A 20,584-nucleotide genomic window follows, 5' to 3' on the forward strand; every position below is an offset into this window, starting at 1 on the left:
GGTATTTTATGAGGAAGTCGGGAGTGGCAGAGAAGTATGTAGGAGTGGTGCAGGATATGTATGAGGGCAGTATGACAGTCGTGAGGTGTGTGGTTGGAAAGACAGATGGGTTCAAGGTGGAGGTGGGATTGCACATAAAGGATCGGCTCTGAGCCCTTTCTTGTTTGCAATGCTGATGGACAGGTTGATGGATGAGATCAGGCAGGAGTCTCTGTGGACTATGATGTTGGCAGATGACACTGTGGTCTGTAGCAAGAGTAGGGTGCAGGTTGAGGAGAACCTGGAAAGAGGAGGTATGCACCGGAGAGAAGAGGCATGAAAGTCAGTAGAAGCAAGACGGAATACATATGCATGAACGAGAGGGAGGACAGCAGAATGTTGAGGATGCAAGGAGTAGAGGTGATGAAGGCGTATGAGTTTAAATACTTGGGATCAACTGTTCAAAGTAATGGGGAGTGTGGAAGAGGGGCGAAGAAGAGAGTGCAGGTAGGGTGGAGGGGATGGAGAACAGTGTCAGGAGTGATTTGCAACAGAAGGGTACCAGCAAGAGTTAAAGGGAAGGTTTACAAGATGGTAGTGAGACCAGCTATGTTATATGGTTTGGAGACTGTGGCACTGATGAAAAGACAGGAGTTTGAACTAGAGGTGGCAGATTTGAAAATGCAAAGATTTTCATTGGGAGTGATGAAGGACAGGATTAGGAATGAGTTATTAGAGGGACAGCTCAGGTTGGACAGTTTGGAGACAAAGCAAAAGAGGCACGATTGAGATGGGCTGGACATGTGCGGAGGGAGAGATGCTGGGTATAATGGGAGAAGGATGCTGAATATAGAGCTGCCAGGGAAGAGGAAAAGAGGAAGAGGAAAAGAGCAGGTTTATGGATGTAGTGGGGGAGGACATGTGGGTGGCTGACGTGACAGAGAAAGATGCAGAGGACAGGAAGAGATGGAAACGGACGATGCGGTGACCCCAACAGGAGCAGCTGAAAGCAGTAGTAATAGGAGTAGTAGTTTAGAGAGGAGAAACTTGTTTTGATAATGGGTGAGACTCAGTATTTTCTAAAAAGAACTGATAAACATTTTCATCAATGATACTTCTGCTTTAATAATTTCCGATACCCATTTGTGTGTGTGGCCAGTTGAATGGCAACCAATATTTGTTGTGAACCATAATTTCAGTAACCTTGTGAAGAGTTCCACATGCATACCTCTTATTATTTCTGTTCATCACTCTTACTCATTTCTAACGCTATATAAAAAATACCTTGGACATAACCCCAGGTTTCCTCATTTATAGTTACGCTATTGATTATGCTTATTTTGATAGCTGTTTTGACTATTAAGTCCGTTTTTCCACAACTACTACTACTACTACTTTCGGCTGCTCCCGTTAGGGGTCGCCACAGCACATCATCCGTTTCCATTTCTTCCTGTCTTCTGCGTCTTCCTCTGTCACACAAGCCACCTGCATGTCTTCCCTCACCACATCCATAAACCTCCTCTTTGGCCTTCCTCTTCTCCTCTTCCCTGGCAGCTCCATATTCAGCATCCTTCTACCAATATACTCAGCATCTCTCCTCCACACATGTCCAAGCCATCTCAATCTTGCAAAGTCAGTTTTTCCACAACAAGCAAGATAAAACATTTGCAAAAAGACAGCATATGTTGCACAGGAAGACTGGAGGAATGGTTTAGACATAAAAAAAAAATTGCCATTTTCATGAAAAAAAGGAATGGATTGTAGAGATGGACGAGACTGAATAGGTCTCAGATAGGCAAGGAAATGTGTTTGCATTAGAGGTGAGTACATATACGCAAACGACTGGATAAAGTGGGCTGATAATTACACTGGGGTAGACAAATTTGCCATCTTGGAATGCTGGGTTGGCTGTGTATCCCCATCTCCCTCTTGAACTACAGTTATGCTTATTCAATAAGGCAGAAAACTATGTAGATACAGAGTGAAGAAACACTCTCTTCTGTCTCCCTTCACAGAAGTCACTGAGTACAGTGGTTAAAGCATCCAAGCTAAAAGTGTTGGGACATTTTGATGGTTGTCAAAATGCCTGCTAGTATATATCATTTGTCATTAGTATGTATTTGCATATTCGTTCATTAATAAAACATATTTTTTTGCTAACTATCACCTCTATCCACACTCGCTTTTTAATCCTAGCTCCACTTTGTGCCCCTTAGGCAAACTAGTATCATACCTAGGGGAAACCACAGTTTTTTTTAAACCACCTTTTAGACACGAATACACAGGTCCTACCACAGAACCCAGCCACTGAGGATAAACAAGCCAGTGCATCCTTAGTGCCGGTCCCAAGCCCGGACAAATGGGGAGGGTTGCGTCAGGAAGGGCATCCGGCGTAAAATCTTTGCCAAATCAAATATGCGGATCATAAATAAGACTTACATACCGGATCGGTCGAGGCCTGGGTTACCAACGACCGCCACCATTACTGTTAACCAGCAGGGTGTCGGTGGAAACTATGCTACTGTTGGGCGAAGGAGAAGGAGAGGGGGAAAGCATGTCCAGAGGCAGCTAGAGAGGAGGAAGGGTAGGCATGTGGAGGTGAGAGTTGGAACTTTGAATGTTGGCACTATGACTGGTAAAGGGAGAGAGCTGGCTGACATGATGGAAAGAAGAAAGGTAGGCATACTGTGTGTGCAAGAGACCAGGTGGAAGGGGAGTAAGGCCAGGAGTATCGGAGGTGGGTTCAAACTCTTCTACCATGGTGTGAATGGGAGGAGTAATGGGGTAGGGGTAATTCTGAAGGAAGGGTATGTCAAGAGCGTGCTGGAGGTGAAGAGAGTGTCAGACAGAGCGATGAGTATGAAGCTGGAAATTGAAGGTTTATTGCTGAATGTTATCAGTGCATATGCCCCGCAAGTTGGGTGTGAGATGGATGAAAAAGAAGAATTCTGGAATGAGTTGGACGACATGGTGGAGAGGGTACCCAAGGAGGAGAGAGTGGTGATTGGAGCGGACTTCAATGGACATGTTGGTGAAGGGAACAGAGGTGATGAGGAGGTGATGGGAAGGTATGGGGTCAAGAAGAGAAATGTGGAAGGACAGATGGTGGTCGATTTTGCGAAAAGGATGGAAATGGCTGTGGTGAATACATATTTCAAGAAGAGGGAGGAACACAGGGTGACGTACAAGAGTGGAGGAAAGTGCACACAGGTGGACTATATCTTATGTAGAAGGCACCATCTAAAAGGGATTGGAGACTGCAAGGTGGTGACAGGGGAGAACGTAGCTAGGCAGCATCGGATGGTGGTCTGTAGGTTGACTTTGGAGACCAAGAAGAGGAAGCGAGTGAAGACACAGCCGAAGATCAAATGGTGGAAGTTGAAGAAGGAAGACTGTTGTGTGGAGTTCAGGCAGGAGTTAAGACAGGCACTGGGTGATAGTGAAGAGTTGCCAGATGGCTGGAAAACCACTGCAGAAATAGTGAGGGAGACAGCTAGGAAGGTACTTGGTGTGTCATCAGGACAGAGGAAGGAAGACAAGGAGACTTGGTGGTGGAATGAGGAAGTACAGCAAATTATACAGAGGAAAAGGTTGGCAAAGAAGAAGTGGGATAGTAAGAGAGATGAAGAAAGTAGACAGGAGTACAAGGAGATGCAGCGTAAAGCAAAGAGAGAGGTGGCAAAGGCAAAGGAAAAGGCGTATGGTGAGTTGTATGACAGATTAGACACTAAGGAAGGAGAAAAGGACTTGTACCGATTGGCTAGACAGAGGGACCAAGCTGCAAAGGATGTGCAGCAAATTAGGGCGATCAAGGATAGAGATGGAAATGTGCTGACAAGCAAGGAGAGTGTGCTAAGAAGGTGGAAGGAATACTTTGAGGGGCTGATGAATGAAGAAAATGAGAGAGAGAGAAGGTTGGATGATGTAGGGATAGTGAATCAGGAAGTTCAGCGGATTAGCAAGGAGGAAGTGAGGGCAGCTATGAAGAGGATGAAGAGTGGAAAGGCAGTTGGTCCTGATGACATACCTGTGGAGGCATGGAGATGTTTAGGAGAGATGGCAGTGGAGTTTTTAACTAGATTGTTTAACACAATCCTGGAAAGTGAGAGGATGCCTGAGGAGTAGAGAAGAAGCATACTGGTACCGATTTTCAAGAACAAGGGCGATGTGCAGAACTGTAACAACTACAGAGGTATAAAGTTGATCAGCCACAGCATGAAGATTTGGGAAAGAGTAATAGAAGCTAGGTTAAGAGGAGAGGTGATGATCAGCGAGCAGCAGTATGGTTTCATGCCATGAAAGAGCACCACAGATGCGATGTTTGCTTTGAGAATGTTGATTGAGAAGTATAGAGAAGGCCAGAAAGAGTTGCATTGTGTCTTTGTTGATTTAGAGAAAGCTTATGACAGAGTGCCGAGAGAGGAGTGTGGTATTTTATGAGGAAGTCAGGAGTTGCAGAGAAGTATGTAGGAGTGGTGCAGGATACGTATGAGGGAAGTGTGACAATGGTGAGGTGTGCGGTTGGAATGACAGATGGGTTCAAGGTGGAGGTGGGATTACATCAAGGATCGGCTCTTAGCCCTTTCTTGTTTGCAATGGTGATGGACAGGTTGACGGACAAGATCAGGCAGGAGTCTCCACGGACGATGATGTTCGCGGATGACATTGTGATCTGTAGTGAGAGTAGGGTGCAGGTTGAGGAGAGCCTGGAGAGGTGGAGGTATGCACTGGAGAGAAGAGGAATGAAAGTCAGTAGGAGCAAGACGGAATACCTATGCGTGAATGAGAGAGAGGACAGTGGAATGGTCAGGATGCAAGGAGTGGAGGTGACAAAGGCATCTGAGTTTAAATACTTGGGGTCAACTGTCCAAAGTAACGGGGAATGCACTAGAGAGGTGAAAAAGAGAGTGCAGGCAGGTTGGAGTGGGTGGAGAAGTGTGTCAGGAGTGATTTGCAACAGAAGGGTATCAGCAAGAGTTAAAGGGAAAGTTTACAAGATGGTTGTGAGACCAGCTATGTTACATGGTTTGGAGACAGTGGCACTGACAAAAAGACAGGAGGTGGCAGAGTTGAAGATGCTAAGATTTTCACTGGGAGTAACGAAGAAGGACAGGATTAGGAACGATTATATTAGAGGGACCGCTCAGGTTGGACGGTTTGGAGACAAAGCAAGAGAGGCAAGATTGAGATGGCTTGGACATGTGTGGAGGAGAGATGCTGAGTATATTGGGAGAAGGATGCTGAATATGGAGCTGCCAGGGAAGAGGAGAAGAGGAAGGCCAAAGAGGAGGTTTATGGATGTGGTGAGGGAAGACATGCAGGTGGCTGGTGTGACAGAGGAAGACGCAGAAGACAGGAAGAAATGGAAACGGATGATCCGCTGTGGCGACCCCTAACGGGAGCAGCCGAAAGTAGTAGTAGTACACAGGTCCTACCACATCATACATTGAAATGTTCATGGCATTCAGTGGGACATGGGTACACCCATGGACAAGGACTATCATCAGTTTCTGGTTTATCTTGCTTGACAATTCTCTTGGTTTTTATTTCAAAGAAGTTTAAAATGTTAAAAAAGAAAACTTGGGAGAGTGCAGTCATGCAGAGGATGAAAGTGGAGAAGATGGTCCGTCATCATCCCCAGTGAAGCGTCATGGCGAGCTCCAACAAGCTCCTACCTCTTCGATCATAGAGACCAAATTTAAGGTGAACCCTTGTTACGGTTAGAGAACCACTTTAGACTGTCAGCGTCTGCTGTAGAGCAAGTAGACCTTCACACTGAAGATGCTGATGGATGGCATGAATCAAATTCAACCTGTCTTTCCAACTGCCAGAACAGCCTCCCCTACAAACTTATTTCCAACCTCAACATACAATCTCCTCTCTTTGTGTTCTTATGAACAAATAGTATGTTTTTTTTTAACTGTGTTCTGTAAGGTGTCCTTGAGTGCTCTGAAAGGCGCCCATAAATAAAATATATTATTATTATCATTATTAATAAATTTGCTTGGAGTTTGCCTTCGCGTTATTTTTTTTAATCATGTTTGGAAGTAAATTGACATTTCTCATCTCTCTGGGGACGACATTGGAGACTGAAAGTGTATCAGTCAGCATGTGATGAAATCTAACGAAATTAGCAAATCCGAAACGAAAAAGGAAAATGATACTTGGATCAGGCTCTTGATTCATATTGTCTCTGTGAAGTCAGCGTTCTTCGGTTTAAAGATGCGTATATCAACATCGTTGCCTCCAAGTGTTGAAAGATGTTGGTGAAGAGGTTTTTTTTTTTTTTTTTTTTTTAAAGAGAACAGAGTCAAGGCCAAAATTAACAGAGGTAGGCTCAAGAACCTCATGTCAGCAGTTAATTTTTTTTTCATCCACTGGGAAAATGTCGGTGAGGGAATGTGGCTATGTGGTATTTTTTCCTCTCCCTCAAAAACTACTGACAAGACGCGTCTGAGCAAGGCACTTAATCACCAATTGCTCCAACGGAGCTGCTCAGTTGCCATTGCTGAAAGACTGTGGCTGAATTCGACAACTCCAACGTGTTGAACTCCACGGACATGAAGCAGGGCGTCACTCAGCAAAACCATTTCCTGGGTAGATAAACGTTAAACCTTCAGTGGGTTTTCAGGTAGTTTCAATTAGGGACGATTTGTCAAATTGAGCAAAACACATAAAACAACGTGGTTCCGCTGGTAGGTGAATACTACTGTTGTTTTCTCGTCTGCTTTTTTGGCCTTTTTAATGTTCCCTTCCCACACATTTGTCTCCCATGGCTCCCTCCTCTTGCTTGCCCCATAAAACGGTTCGATTGACCCAACCCTGGAGTTCACAAATACACGTGTGAAAGTGGCCAAATGTTCCAGGCACCATTTATGAGAGGGAAACAAGCAAAATGGTGTGTGTGTGTGTGTGTGTGTGTGTGTGTGTGCGCGCGCGCGAGAGAGAGAGAGAGAGAGAGCTTGTGTTTTTGCGTGTTTGCGTGTGCACCTTACACATGCAATTGAGTGTTTAAAATGCAGCCGATGTAGGTTGCATTTTAAGGTTTAACTGAAACAACAGAGCGTGGGCCCAATTTCAGCTTCCAATCAAAATTAACACACGTTGCCACTTCACACGCTCAGAATCAGTAAATATGCACTGCTTTCAAATAAACATGTATCAATAGTACTGCACAAATAGTAACAAAACAGCTAAGCCCTATCCTGGTGTAAACTACTAATAAGACCCACTGGCCGATTGACTAGAGGGTCTGACCCTTTAGTCGCGCGGTTAGTGACGTCGCCTTGTGGTGCAGTACACCCCGTGTCGAATCCCGCACCGGGCGAGAAAATAGCTCGGTTACATTGGTGGCAGCGGTGGGATCCGGAAGCGTGCAGATCCTCAAAAGTCTCTTCGGAGCGCGGGAATAACAAAGCGCGAGGGCGCTATTCCGGGAGAGGGTGACGACTGTAAACTACTAATAAGACCCACTGGCCGATCGACTAGAGGGTGTACCCCCGAGGGTGTAACCTCTTAGTCGAGCGGTTAGTGATGTCGCCTTGTGGTGCAGTACACGCGTTTAAAAATCCCGCACCGGGCGAGAAAATAGCTCGGTTACACTGGTTATCTTTTCTTATATCATTCAGCTTAGAGAGCAAAGGCTTAAACCTGCAGTGGGAACTCTCTCCCTTCTGGCAGTGAGGGTAATTAAACATACAAAGAAATGTCCACGGTTCCAAGACAATAATCCATAAATGTAACAACTACGTAGACTACAATACCGACCTGTCCAAGAGCAGTAATGCCACATCCGTGTCTCCTCTCTGTCCCCTCTCTTCTCAGAGCTCTCCAACGAGGAAAAGCTACACCATTATACTACATGGGTGTTTAAATACATCCATGTTTGTCCGCGCCGTCGATCGCTTTTTCTTGTTTGACTTTAACTGTAATCCTTCCTTTGAACGCCGAGTTTCTTTTCCCCACAGCGCCGTGCAACCGCTGCCGTGGGCTACGAGTCGCAAATTGATTCCCTTATTGACGACCTGCGAGGGATGTTTCGTAGGGCCGTTTAGCGGGACGCGCTCGCAACTCGCATCAGGCGCATTGTGGGTCTGGGCGGTTTCGTACTTGTTTCTCTAGCGCATCAGAAACTACTCCTGGGGGAATATATAAACGCTCTATCCTTCATCTAAACAACTTTAGATCCAACTTCCGTTTACGAAGGCGCTCTCATGCCTCTGATTGGCCAACCCTAACCTTAACCAATCAGAGACAAAGTTGGACATAAAACGCATCACTGACATAAACCACATCGCTACCGGCGTTCTAGCGTGGGAATGTTACCCAGACACTAGATTTTAAACCCGGTATACTGCAAAATACAGAGAGGTTTATCTGGTGGTGATAGGCGTAATCATTGTGTGAACTCATTTGGCAAGGGCTTGAAAGTAATGGATGTTCACTTATTTGGAAAAGTCCCGCACTCTGTCTTTAATGTTTGACAGCTATTCCGGTTCAAAATGGCTGACAACCAGTGGACCCACCCCTACTCTGTCTCTGATTAGCGAACCTTACACCTAACTCCACCCTAACCCTAATAGTCCATGGGCCAGACGATATTTCGGTATACTCAAGGTGGCAAAACTTACTTATAATTTTTGAAAGGATCCATGTCTGTAGATGATATTTTGGTATGATAACCATTCCTGAGTGGCAGCTGTATCACAGTTATCAGCGCATGAAGTTAACCACCCGCTAAACTAAATTGCATTTTAGACGCTGGTGCATATCCTGGTTTAGCCTCATGGTCAGGACATTTTTCAATGTTCTATAATATTGTCTTTGGTATCATTTTAAAGGGGACCTTCTTAGCTTTCATTCAAGCCCTGTTGTGGATATTTCTCACAAATATAGAGGTCACTTGAGCTCCTCAACCCGTCAATAACACACATCTTTCTGCAATTTTCGCCTAAACTATATACTTTCTTTTAGCCCTGTGGCATCTAGGAATATCACGGACACAAAACACAAAAAACTGGAATACTCACAGGACTGTAAAGATTCAGAAAATGTATAATATACCCATACTATTTCATTGTGTGAGGTGATTGTGGGCCTTAAATGAGAACTAGACCAAAGCCAGTTAGGTCACAAACTGGTCTCTATACATTTGTTTAAATACACAATCAAAATACATGATAAAAAGGAATACCATAGTGAGGTAATGAACTATTTTAATATTTTAAACAACATTGACATTTACATATACTTAGTCAATGATACATGTAATCCCATATCATTAGTGGGGATATGTAATGGTAATGGGTAGGGTAATGGGTATATGTGAATATGGTTACATTATTGTTATCAAGCTCTGGTTAACCAAGTCCAGAATCAACATCCTGTGCATCAATAGACTACTACCACAGTAATACCATCAGAATCATCACACTGTCATTCATCAAACTGCTCGTTTCTCTCATCATCTGACTCCCCAAGTTCAAAGTCCAGTTCCGGACCATCCTGCTGTTTTTGGTTACTGCAGGTCTGTAACCTGCACATGTCTGTGCATGGAAGTCCATTTGACAGGCACATGCAGCTTGGCATTTTGCATGAATGCACACACTTGCATGTTAACATTTCCAAGACCACATCTGGTGCAGGTGGGGAGCGCATCCAGTAAATGGCCAGCTTGCCTTCATCGTCTGTCCATCCATACTCAGTAGGGCTTGGCACCACAGGGTTAGCCTGCAGACAGCACTTCCATATTGCTGCCTGATAGTTGGCTCGTTGAACATGCATAAAGAGACAGTCTCTACATGGTGGCAGCTGGCTGGACTCAACCTCTCCCCTTTTGGTGCAGAAGAGCTGGTAACGCAGTTTGTTCACCTCAGCAGTGCTGCTATTAGCAACATACATCCGACAGGTGAACTGCTCAATTTTCTGGAACAGCTCATCACTCACATTCCATGTCTGTCCCAGTTGACTAAAAGTCTCTTGGCAGGAAGTGTGCTTTCTCACTATCTTCAGGGCATTCAGCTTCCCTCGACCAGCGAATGCACTGACAGTGTCGCAGCCTGTGAAGGCATGTAAGCCAATTAGGCTGTCACAGATGCTGTCTCCAAGTGAACTTGCCAGTTTGGTGATGTCGACAAACAGTGTGCGGTTCTGAGTCCCACACTTCTGGTAGATGGGACAGGTGATGTCCTTCTGGAAGCCAAGACAAAGCACCATGACATCAGTGTCCTCAGCTGTGATGATGGGACAGGTGATGTCCTTCTGGAAGCCAAGACAAAGCACCATGACATCAGTGTCCTCAGCTGTGATGATAACTGACTTTGAGCCCGCATTTGCTGCATGCAATGCATGCAGGAGCAGACGGGTGTCAGCTTCTTCATGTGTGGAGTGCAGTTCTGCTGCTTCCTCACACCCATCTTCTGTCAACTTGTAGCAGGTTTCCTCACAGGTCATGTACAACACCTTGCCATGCAGCATAGCTCTGTATCGTGGGAGTTTCCACTCTTCCACCAGAAACTTGATGAGACTGGTCTTGTTGGAGGAAATGCACAGAAATTTTCTCCACTGCTGGACGTGGTGTCCCCCTGCAAGATTCTTGTACTGGAGAGTGATGTCTCCACCCCGGTTCAGTCGTTCAGCATCTTTGATTGAAGTCTGGTGATAGACATCAAAAACAACATCAATCCTCCCACTCTGTGCTCCCTCATGGAGGACCTGGGTCAAGGCTGACTCTGCCACCTGTGCAAAGGTTTTGTTGTTGCCATTCATTTTTTGGACCAGGCTCATCCCATCAATGATGGAAGTAGATGGGATTGGGATGTCTTCTGCAGGAGATACATTCTTTTCAAGCTCTCTGGCAAGTGCAGCCTTGTTTGTTTTTCGTAAGGACCCATCAGCATTTGCCAGTGCCCATGGTAGTGGGCCCAATGGGTAGGCAAGGACATCCTTCAGATTCACCTTCCTGCTTTCAGCCACCAGGATCATGTGACTGAAAAGGTTTCTATCTGCCTTCAGAACCACATCCTGTGCTTTCTTTCCATGAGCTTGTTTTGTGCTGACATTGGAGAATGTTTTCAGACTTTGCTTGGTCATCTTGTCGTGGAATTTCACAGGTGGTGGGTCTGCATCTAACCTTGTTTGCTGGAATGCTTGGTAGGCCTCTTCTCCTTTCTCAAGAGCTCTCAAGAGATCTATGGTCACATCAGGTGGAGCCATGTTGCCAGTGGAGAGGCTAACCAAATCAATCTCATCAGGGGACATAGGATTGAGCCAGTTATTCTCCATAAGGTCCATGAGAGACTGGACATCTGCTTCATCTCTCTTGATCCTTGGACTCTGTAGATCTGGATGAGACCATTTGCACCTGCCTTGACCTGTCAGGTCTCTCAGCTGTCTGGAGGTACATGCTTCTATACTCAGCTGTGAGATAATATTTGGTCACAGCTCCTGGCTTCAAGCTGAATCCCTTTGTCCCTCCAGCTGTTTGGGTGTCTTTGTTCACCGTTTCTTCTATAGCTTGGTCAACAGGGATTCGGCCAAAGGGATTGGTGGAGCCCAGTTGGACTGAGAAGCCTCCTTCCATGAATTCTGTGTACACATCTGGGTGTGTGAGGGGCAGCTCAGACATCTGGGTGTAGTAGTAGGGGAGGTAGCGTGCATAATTCAGCCTGTCATAAGCAAAGCACCATGGGATCATTGCTCGAATGCTAGCCAAGTGTAGCATCCAGTCTCCCTCTCTGGATGCTCGGATGAGCCCCAACAAGATTTCAACCATGTCCAAATAGGACATCCAGAAGTTCGAGAGGCTGCCGTTTCCACCTCTAAGGAACTCACGGTAGACTTCAAATAGATCCATGATGCGTGTACAAGAGCTGTTCTCGAGGACCTCCTTCAAAGCATGTTGTGAGACTTCTTTCCCAAGGCTGTCAATGGTCTTCAGTGTCTCATTCAGGTGAACCATGTCATTCCTGTGAGTTTCTTCCAACCAGGACAGGAAACCATTCAAGGTCAGTCGCATGAGAGCCTCATACAGGAGCTTGTGTAGTCGCACTGCCCTGTTGTACTTGCGGCCATCCATAACACCAGCAATTGAGCCTTCTGCAATCATGCCAGACTCAATGCAGAGGTCTTTGAGTCCAGCATCTTGGAAACGCTTTCCTATTATTGCCAGCAGTGTGCAGATGGTGTGGAATACCCCAAGCGTAACGATGATATCATGGAACTTGTCATGGTGTTTCCATGTGATCTCGACAGCCTTCGCATACAGGGCTTGGTCAAAGACACAGACAATCTTCCTCAGGCCTAAGCACTGCATGATGCTCAGTGACTGGTTAAGCACCTCGTTGACAGTAGACATTTGTGTCGCTGGAGCATTGATGGTAGGCAGATAGCCTATATTGTCGGGGATGACCGTCATCTCTCCTCGAGTCAGGATGTTGAAGCCTGTCCAGCTGCTGACTGACTGTTCTTCTTGTTGTGACATGCGTGCTAGGACCCAAAGAAGGTTTTTCTCTCTGGCAAGCTTAGTATTGGCTGCAGTATTGGCATCTGACTTTTTGCTTTGTGGTGGCTCTACCCGTTGTCCAGCATTGTAAGTTGGTAACATTGGTGGGGGTCCATCAATGCTTCTCTTCTTTGTTTTGGGAACAGTGGGCATGGGTTGGACAGGAAGTGGGTTGACTGGCTTTGCTTGCACAGCAATCCCATTGACTCTGTGAGATGTTCCCTCACCACTGACAGTTTCTTCAAGACGGTCGATATTGTCCCAGGCTAAAGTTGTGAATATGCCAGGATGGATGTTAGCTGGAAGGGCAATGCCACTCCCTGATGATGAGAGTTTCTGGAGACACAGGGCAGTGTTGATCTCTTCCATCTGTGAATAGGACACACTGTGACCAAGTCGGTTGAGGATGTTTATCAACTCTACATTTCCTGTCAACGATTTGACACTGAATGGCAGAACAATGTGCTTGGAAGGCTTGGTATTTCCACATGTCACTGCATATACTATGTCATGGCCAAATGACTGCAGAAGGCACTGCACTCTCTGGGATGCATGATCAGGATCATTTGAGCCTGTGAGTAGAGAGTACAGGAAGATAATGAGCGACTCTGGAATGGTAGGACATTCTGCTTCTGGTTTGACTTCAGGCGGCCAGGTTTGAGGAACATCTTGACTTTTAATGTCTGCTCTCAATTTGATGGCTGCTTTGGCTATAACATCTTGTGCACTGACACTTTTCAGGGTCTGCAGCTCCCTTTTGAGAGACTGATTTTCTTTGGCAAGTTCCCTCATGGACAAGTTATCGGGATAGAGGAGGAATTTTCCTTTCTCATCAGGGAATATCTGCAAGGCTCCAGCAAACTCACTCTCCAGGTTTCGCCTTATGTGCTTCTTGTTGATTCCTTGACTTGGGCAATGCCTTGGGAGTTCATTGAAGCTACCAGTCTAGAAGAGAGATCAGTCATTGTCATCACTTGAGGATTGCCAAAAAGCTCCATCCTGATGAAGAGGAACAGCTCATTGTATGCCTTATTCACAGCAGCTTCATACTGGGCTGCAGCATCATCATCTTCATTGCTGGCAACCTCTCCTTTGGAAACCTCTTCTTTGGTGTAAAGTCTATAGCATGACCTGTGGTAGTGCCCTTCAGCTGCTACAAGGTCTCTACTCACAATGGCAAGGATTCTGCTGTCCCTTTTCTTTGTGGCTGCACTCCTGACCTTTGCATCAGCTCGCAGTTCTCGACACTGCACCAGTAATTCTCTCGTATTCTGTCTCTTGGAATATTTGCTGTTTTTCTGACAAAATATGCACTCTGCATCATAAGTCCTAGATGTACTTGGAGCATGTCGAGCTACTCTCTTAGATTGTTTCTCTTCAGCAGAGACACAACTTTTCTTTTCTTTTGCAAGGAGGCCATCAAGAATTTGCTTCATAGTGAAGATACTGCGACACTTTCTGTGGTAGTAGATTGCTGGAATCTGTCCCTCAGGAATGTCTTTTGCCAGTTTCAAAACTGGTGCATGATTTCGTATCTGAGCTGCCCTGAGCAGAGTTCTCCATGAGTCGACACTTTGTAGTGAAACCAGCTTATCTGTATCATCAGAACAGTGGATAATGCACTCCACCCGTGGGCGCTTTGGTATTGGGTAAAAACTTGCTTGTTCACCAGTGGCCATATTCAGTCAGTTTTCACCTGCCACATACAAACAAATACATGTAACTTAGGTGTATGAACACTACTAAAACAAAGTTTACTTTGCTTCATCAGCGTCATATTACCATTATTTATCTTACATAGCCACAAATAGATACATTACCTAGTTGCTATGCAACAGCTGTATTTTGTCCACATGAGGCCGCTAAAATCAACACAAGATGAAAGTTCCTCGTAGCCATTTTAACTAATCATATTAACATATACATTAAAAGAACATGCTAACATTATGGGAAATTAGCTTACAATCTTCTCCAGAGTGAGACAAGAAGATAGATACCAGTTTCCTCTATATGTGTTTAGTAGAAAGCTATCTGGCTGCACGTTAGCCTAGCTTAGCACAATGAATGGAAGTACACAGTACTGGTTATCCTTGGTTGTTGGCCAACTAAGAACTGTCCCAGAGTTTAAGCTAGGCTAATCAGTACCAGGGGTGTTGAAATGCTATATTTGTAAAAATCTGGGCAAATACACAATCGTGAGAGGCACAGAAACAGGTTTCCTGAAAGAAAAATGAAATAGCTGCTCATTTGGAAAGGTTATCATGTATTATTTTACTTCTGTTAGTGTACCAAATAAAATGGCACCAATGAAGTTGTGTCACCTTGGGTGATATCGATATCTGGTGTGACCCATGGACTAACTGGCTTTGGTCTAGTTAGTTTCTTAGTAATAATGCCCTTCTAATTTAAGGTTCACAATCACCTCACACAATGAAATAGTATGGGTATATTATACATTTCCTGAATCTTTACAGTCCTGTGAGTATTCCATTTTTTGTGTTTTGTGTCCCTGATATTCCTAGATGCCACAGGGCTAAAAGAAAGTATATAGTTTAGGCGAACATTGCAGAAAGATGTGTGTTATTGACGGGTTGAAGAGCTCAAGTGACCTCTATATTTGTGAGAAATATCCACAACAGGGCTTGAATGAAAGCTAAGAAGGTCCCCTTTAAAATGATACCAAAGACAATATTATAGAACATTGAAAAATGTCCTGACCATGAGGCTAAACCAGGATATGCACCAGCGTCTAAAATGCAATTTACTTTAGGGGGTGGTTAACTTCATGAGCTGATAACTGTGATACAGCTGCCACTCAGGAATGGTTATCATACCAAAATATCATCTACAGACATGGATCCTTTCAAAAATTATAAGTAAGTTTTGCCACCTTGAGTGTACCGAAATAGGAAATTTTGGGCTCTGGCCCATGGACTATAACCTTAACCAACCCAACCAACGGAGGAAACGAGTACTGGCCAATCAGAGGCAGAGTGCCCAGAAAAGCAGTGGGACCCACCCCTACTCTGCCTCTGATTAGCGAACCTTACACCTAACTCCACCCTAACCTTAACCAACCCAACCAACGGAGGAAACGAGTACTGGCCAATCAGAGGCAGAGTGCCCAGAAAAGCAGTGGGACCCATCCCCACTCTGCCTCTGATTAGCGAACCTTACACCTAACTCCACCCTAACCTTAACCTTAACCAACCCAACCAACGGAGGAAACGAGTACTGGCCAATCAGAGGCAGAGTGCCCAGAAAAGCAGTGGGATCCATAATAATGCCGCCCGCGCCCATCGTGTGAGCATGGCCACAATGCTGATGGTACTTCTGTTAGTTACTTGAACCTCTGCGACCCCCCAAAACCCAAATTCATGTAGGTCTGAGGAGACGAAGAGGCTGATGATTTCAAACGAAGCTGATATATCACACACACACACACACACACACACACACACACACACCAATAACAAGCTCATACGTGTTCACCGGCATATCGCATTTACAAACGTACACACGGACAGATACACACACGTGTGTTGCACCAGCCCATGCTCAGGAAGCCAGTACAGACCCAGCTCGGCTTGATCGGTCTGTTTGCCACTTCCCTGCTGCTCTCCTTCCTTCTCTGGCGTTAATCCTCTCCTCCCCATTCTGATGCAGCAGGACTTTGGGCAAAGTTCTGTGTGTGACTCAACGTGTCTCTGGATGTCCTAGTATTCTGATGTGTGTGCTTGTGCATGCATCTGTTGGTATCCCAGTGTGTGTGTGTCCGTGTGCGTGACTATATGTGTCCAGCTGTGTGTGTGTGTGTGTGTGTGTGTGTGTGTGTGTGTGTGTGTGTGTGTGTGTGTGTGTGTGTGTGTGTGCTTATCTGTGTCACGAGTATCCCAGTATTTTGGTCAAAGAACGTGCCCCAGCGTTTCTTTCATGTCTGTCTGTGTTTGTATGTTGTGTATGCATGTTACCAGGCCTCATTTGTTTGTTTGTGCTTTTGAGCACATGGTAAAGGAATGGTTACACAGAGTGCTTTGGCAACAAAGCCGAACTCCCCCGATGTGGTCATCTATTGGGAAAGACCTGTCAGGGTGCTCACATTATTTAATCATCACTCGGGGCTGAAACCACACTCACAACAGGGGTGTCTGCCAGCAACCAGCTATGTTTTTGAGTGTCTGCACAGGCACTTAAAGTGACAGCTCTAAACCCCAGTTGACATTTCAGTACAGCTCAACGAAACTCTAAATGAGGCACGAGTCAGAAACAAAATAGCATTGTCAAGTACCCTGCTGTTAAAGCAGGAAAGGAGTCAAAATCTCGTGTGCGAAGCTTGAAGCTGAATTCGGAATGAAGGTTGTGAAGAGGCAAATGAAGGACGGGATAAAGATGTGTCCTAAAGTTTTACAACACTGGAGCTTTGATGGAGGCAGTCAGGTAGTTTAATACAGTATGTTCCAGAAGAGGCATATTAACCTACACTTTGCTGTTACAGCTTTAGGCGTTTAGTTGATGTTCTTTATGCAAAATGACTTTCAACAACAGCTGAATAAGCTTAAATTCATAGACTGCCAACATTAAAAGCAGTCAGGCGTAATGAATGTGTGGTTCAAAGCCAATGCACCCGGACACAAATAGAGGTAACAAGCTAGTCCTGGATTCCAAGAACAATCAAGACAGAAGCACTTGGAAAAAGGAAAATCAGAGAAAAAGAAACTGAATATCGATGTTTCTTTGGATGATTTGTATTTTCTCTAAATTAAAGTACAGACAGTCTTCTGTTGGTTCGGAATGGGACTATGTGAATGTTGCATGGCTCAACGTGTGAATTCCCCCCCCCCAAAGAATGTACACTCTCATCAAAAATTTGCATGTCAACAAAACAGTTAATGTGTCATCTGTTGGAGTTGGACGTAAATGCCGTGACAAGCTTTTCGAGAGGATAACGGCCTTGATGGGACACGAACGCTCTGTCGATGTGATGTGCATCTGTCCTTTTCTCGTCACACAAGCCAAGAATGCACACACACGCCCACAGAAACACACATGCACACACGCACACACACGCATGCACCCATACACACACACACACACACACACACACACACAGCACACAGGTCCAGCCGTTTTGGAAGTCTCCCAAAGGTGCAGTCAGTCAGTCAGTCAGTATCAATCTGCGAGCATCACTAGCAGCGTGCTTAGGAGACAAGATCAATTGTTTGCATTCCCAACGTGCTGTCACTCTCTCAGAGACAACGTCTTCACACATTTCAGAGCAGAGGCATGCCGCAGAGCCAGATCCAATTCTTCATAAACGTCGATCAAAAGTTAAGGGCTGGTTTCGCAGGGATCGATTCAAGCGCCTCATAGACCAAAGCATTTTGATCAACGAAAATTCCATTTAACTGCAACTCTGCAGCATGTGACTAGATCTTGATCTCTTTCTTAAAAACATCTCCCAGAATTTAGGGGAAATATATATATATATTTTATCTAGTTGGTATAGAGGCACCTTTTTTTTTTTTTTTTGGCCTGTGTGAATTTTGGGCAGCTCGGGACAATATGGGAGAGCCTATACTGTGGTGCAAGCTGACAGCACAGAGGAATAAATGGATTGATAAATAAATTGTATTTATATAGCACTTTTCTAGCTGTAACAGCCACTCAAAGCACTTTACAACCAATGAATGCCACACACACACACACACACACATAAACCAATGGTGGTGTCAACCATGCAAGCTAACAACCAGCTCATCGGGAGCAGATAGGGGTTAGATGTCTTGCTCAAGGACACATCGACATTTTTGCAAGGAGGAGCCAAGGATCAAACTGGCAACACTCCAGCTACCAGACGACCTGCTCTACCTCTTGAGCCATTGTCACCCCGAGGAGTTGATTTGCAAACAGTCCGATGCGAGGTTTTCCTCTGAACATTTCTCTGTGTTTTGCTGATGTTAGTGATGGTGCACTTGTGTGAAGATGACTTAGTGATGTTGAACGAAACATCAGGATGTCCCTCTCGCGCTCATCTCCATACCTCTCGAGCCCTGCAGTGGGTGATTACCTTTTCCACTCAGCCCCATCTCCTGATTCCTTATTCTGTCTGTCTCTGTCTGCCTGCCTCTGTCTGTCTGTCTCGCTCTCCATCTTTATAGCTTATTGACGATGGTAACCTCTCCAGGGGGATGTATTGCTTTAGGCAGAACAAGAGAAAGTGTATCCCAGACTCGTTCTATTCCTCCCTTGCCTTTTTACTTTCCTGCAGCTGTCACTTTTAATTATGATGAAAGCAGCTTGATGAAAGATGGACAACTAGAGGAACTTTGAAAGCTACACCTCGTAATGTTTCTGTAACTCATACATGTAATATTGAACATCCGGTCTGGTCTGTAGTCTGTGAAATGTCTGTAGTGACTTCTTGCCTTCCAGGGTGCTGTGGAAATTTGCATACATAGACATGCACACAAACAGATGCTTGTAAAGGTATACATGCATACATACACTTGGTAATATAATGTGCAGTGTGTTTTCAATCCCGTATCAAAAAGGAAGCTTGGCCTTTACGAGTAGTCTTAACAATCATGACTACATTGCAACAGGATGGGTGAAAGAGCAGTCAGGAAAGTCTTGTTTTGTGCTGACCTATAGTTCATCTCAGCGATATGGTCACCATACACCAATGCAATTGCCCCCTGCAAAACGCCAGGCTTATTCAACTGGAGAACTCCAGGGTTGTGTTGCTCATTGTTTCTTTTGCTGTTACATTGCTGCTGGGAGGTGGCGAGTATTGGGCCAGATGTCCTACTTGCCAAAAGGAATGTGAAGCGGTGCGGTGGCCTCTCGCTTCCTGGTGTAGTGATTGCCGCAGGTCCATCAGGATCTCAGCATATGGCCACTCCTACACAAATGTGTCCACAGCAGCACCTTCTCATGGTACCTCCTATTTTTTACAAAGTCTGCTCCAGGGGCAACCAGGTTCCCGGCGGTATATCCGGGTGGGTTGATTGGATTCATTGCCTTGGTTGGCAGCTAATCTAGGAGAAAGACAAGTCTGATTTCAAACCCAGATAGATGAAGCTCGTTAGCCTGTCGGGCAGTTCATCTAGGAGAAGGAAAACTCCGATTCAAAACCTCCGCTGCCTTGCAAGTATACTAGTCTATGGGAAAGGCTTTGGGAAGAAACCCTGAGGAAAAATCTGCATCCGTCTCCATTGCCAGTCATCTCACTAGTCTTGCCACTGGTAGTAGGTGGTCTCGGACGAGAGAGTGGGGTTGATGATGCGCAACTCTTCTTCACTTTAATCATTGTGCAAGTCATCAGTCATCCATCACAGGATGACTAGATGGTCCTCATTGCTGTGAAGGATGAATAACAAACAACATTGCTGCTGTATTGCTTGCTTGGTTACTGCTCACCCATGATCACCGCACCATCTGCCTACCAGTTCAGATCTGCATCTATGTGCTCTATATTGTGCTCTATGCTTTTGATAGATGAAGTGCATTCCAGGCAAGGTCAGTGCTCATCCCTATTCATCGTCCAACCATTCATCAAAACCAAGGGTCAAACTAACCATTCAAATGCAATAAACTAAAACATGTTCTGAATATGTGACTTGTCTTGACTGAATTAGAGCCGGCATGTAATATTTGTTGAATAGAATAATCCCACACAGTCTATTCAATACCTTTGCATAGTGGAATGTGGGTATTCCTAGATAATTAATCGCATGTTTATTATCAATTAATAACTTATAATGGACACCAAATCCTTGATAACTTTGTCCTGAACCTTACTGGAATTTTTATACTGACATAGCCTCACTACTACTACTACTACTACTAGTACTACTACTACTACTACTACTACTAAGCCTCACTATTGGGGGGAAAAACACAATGGAAACATTGCCTTGAAATAAGAATTTGCTGCTTAGAAACCTCTACTTGTGTACCTGCCTTGTTGTGGTGGAGGACCCGGGAGCTATGTCAGCGGGGGACTAGTGCCCCTGGCAGGTGCAACCAAGCTGGACAGGTCGCCGGGGGAGGGGACAGTCTAAAGGGTACACACACCAAGTCCTGGCAAGCAGGGGACGGATA

Source organism: Lampris incognitus, chromosome 3 (genome assembly GCF_029633865.1).
Source record: "Lampris incognitus isolate fLamInc1 chromosome 3, fLamInc1.hap2, whole genome shotgun sequence".
NCBI lineage: Eukaryota > Metazoa > Chordata > Actinopteri > Lampriformes > Lampridae > Lampris > Lampris incognitus.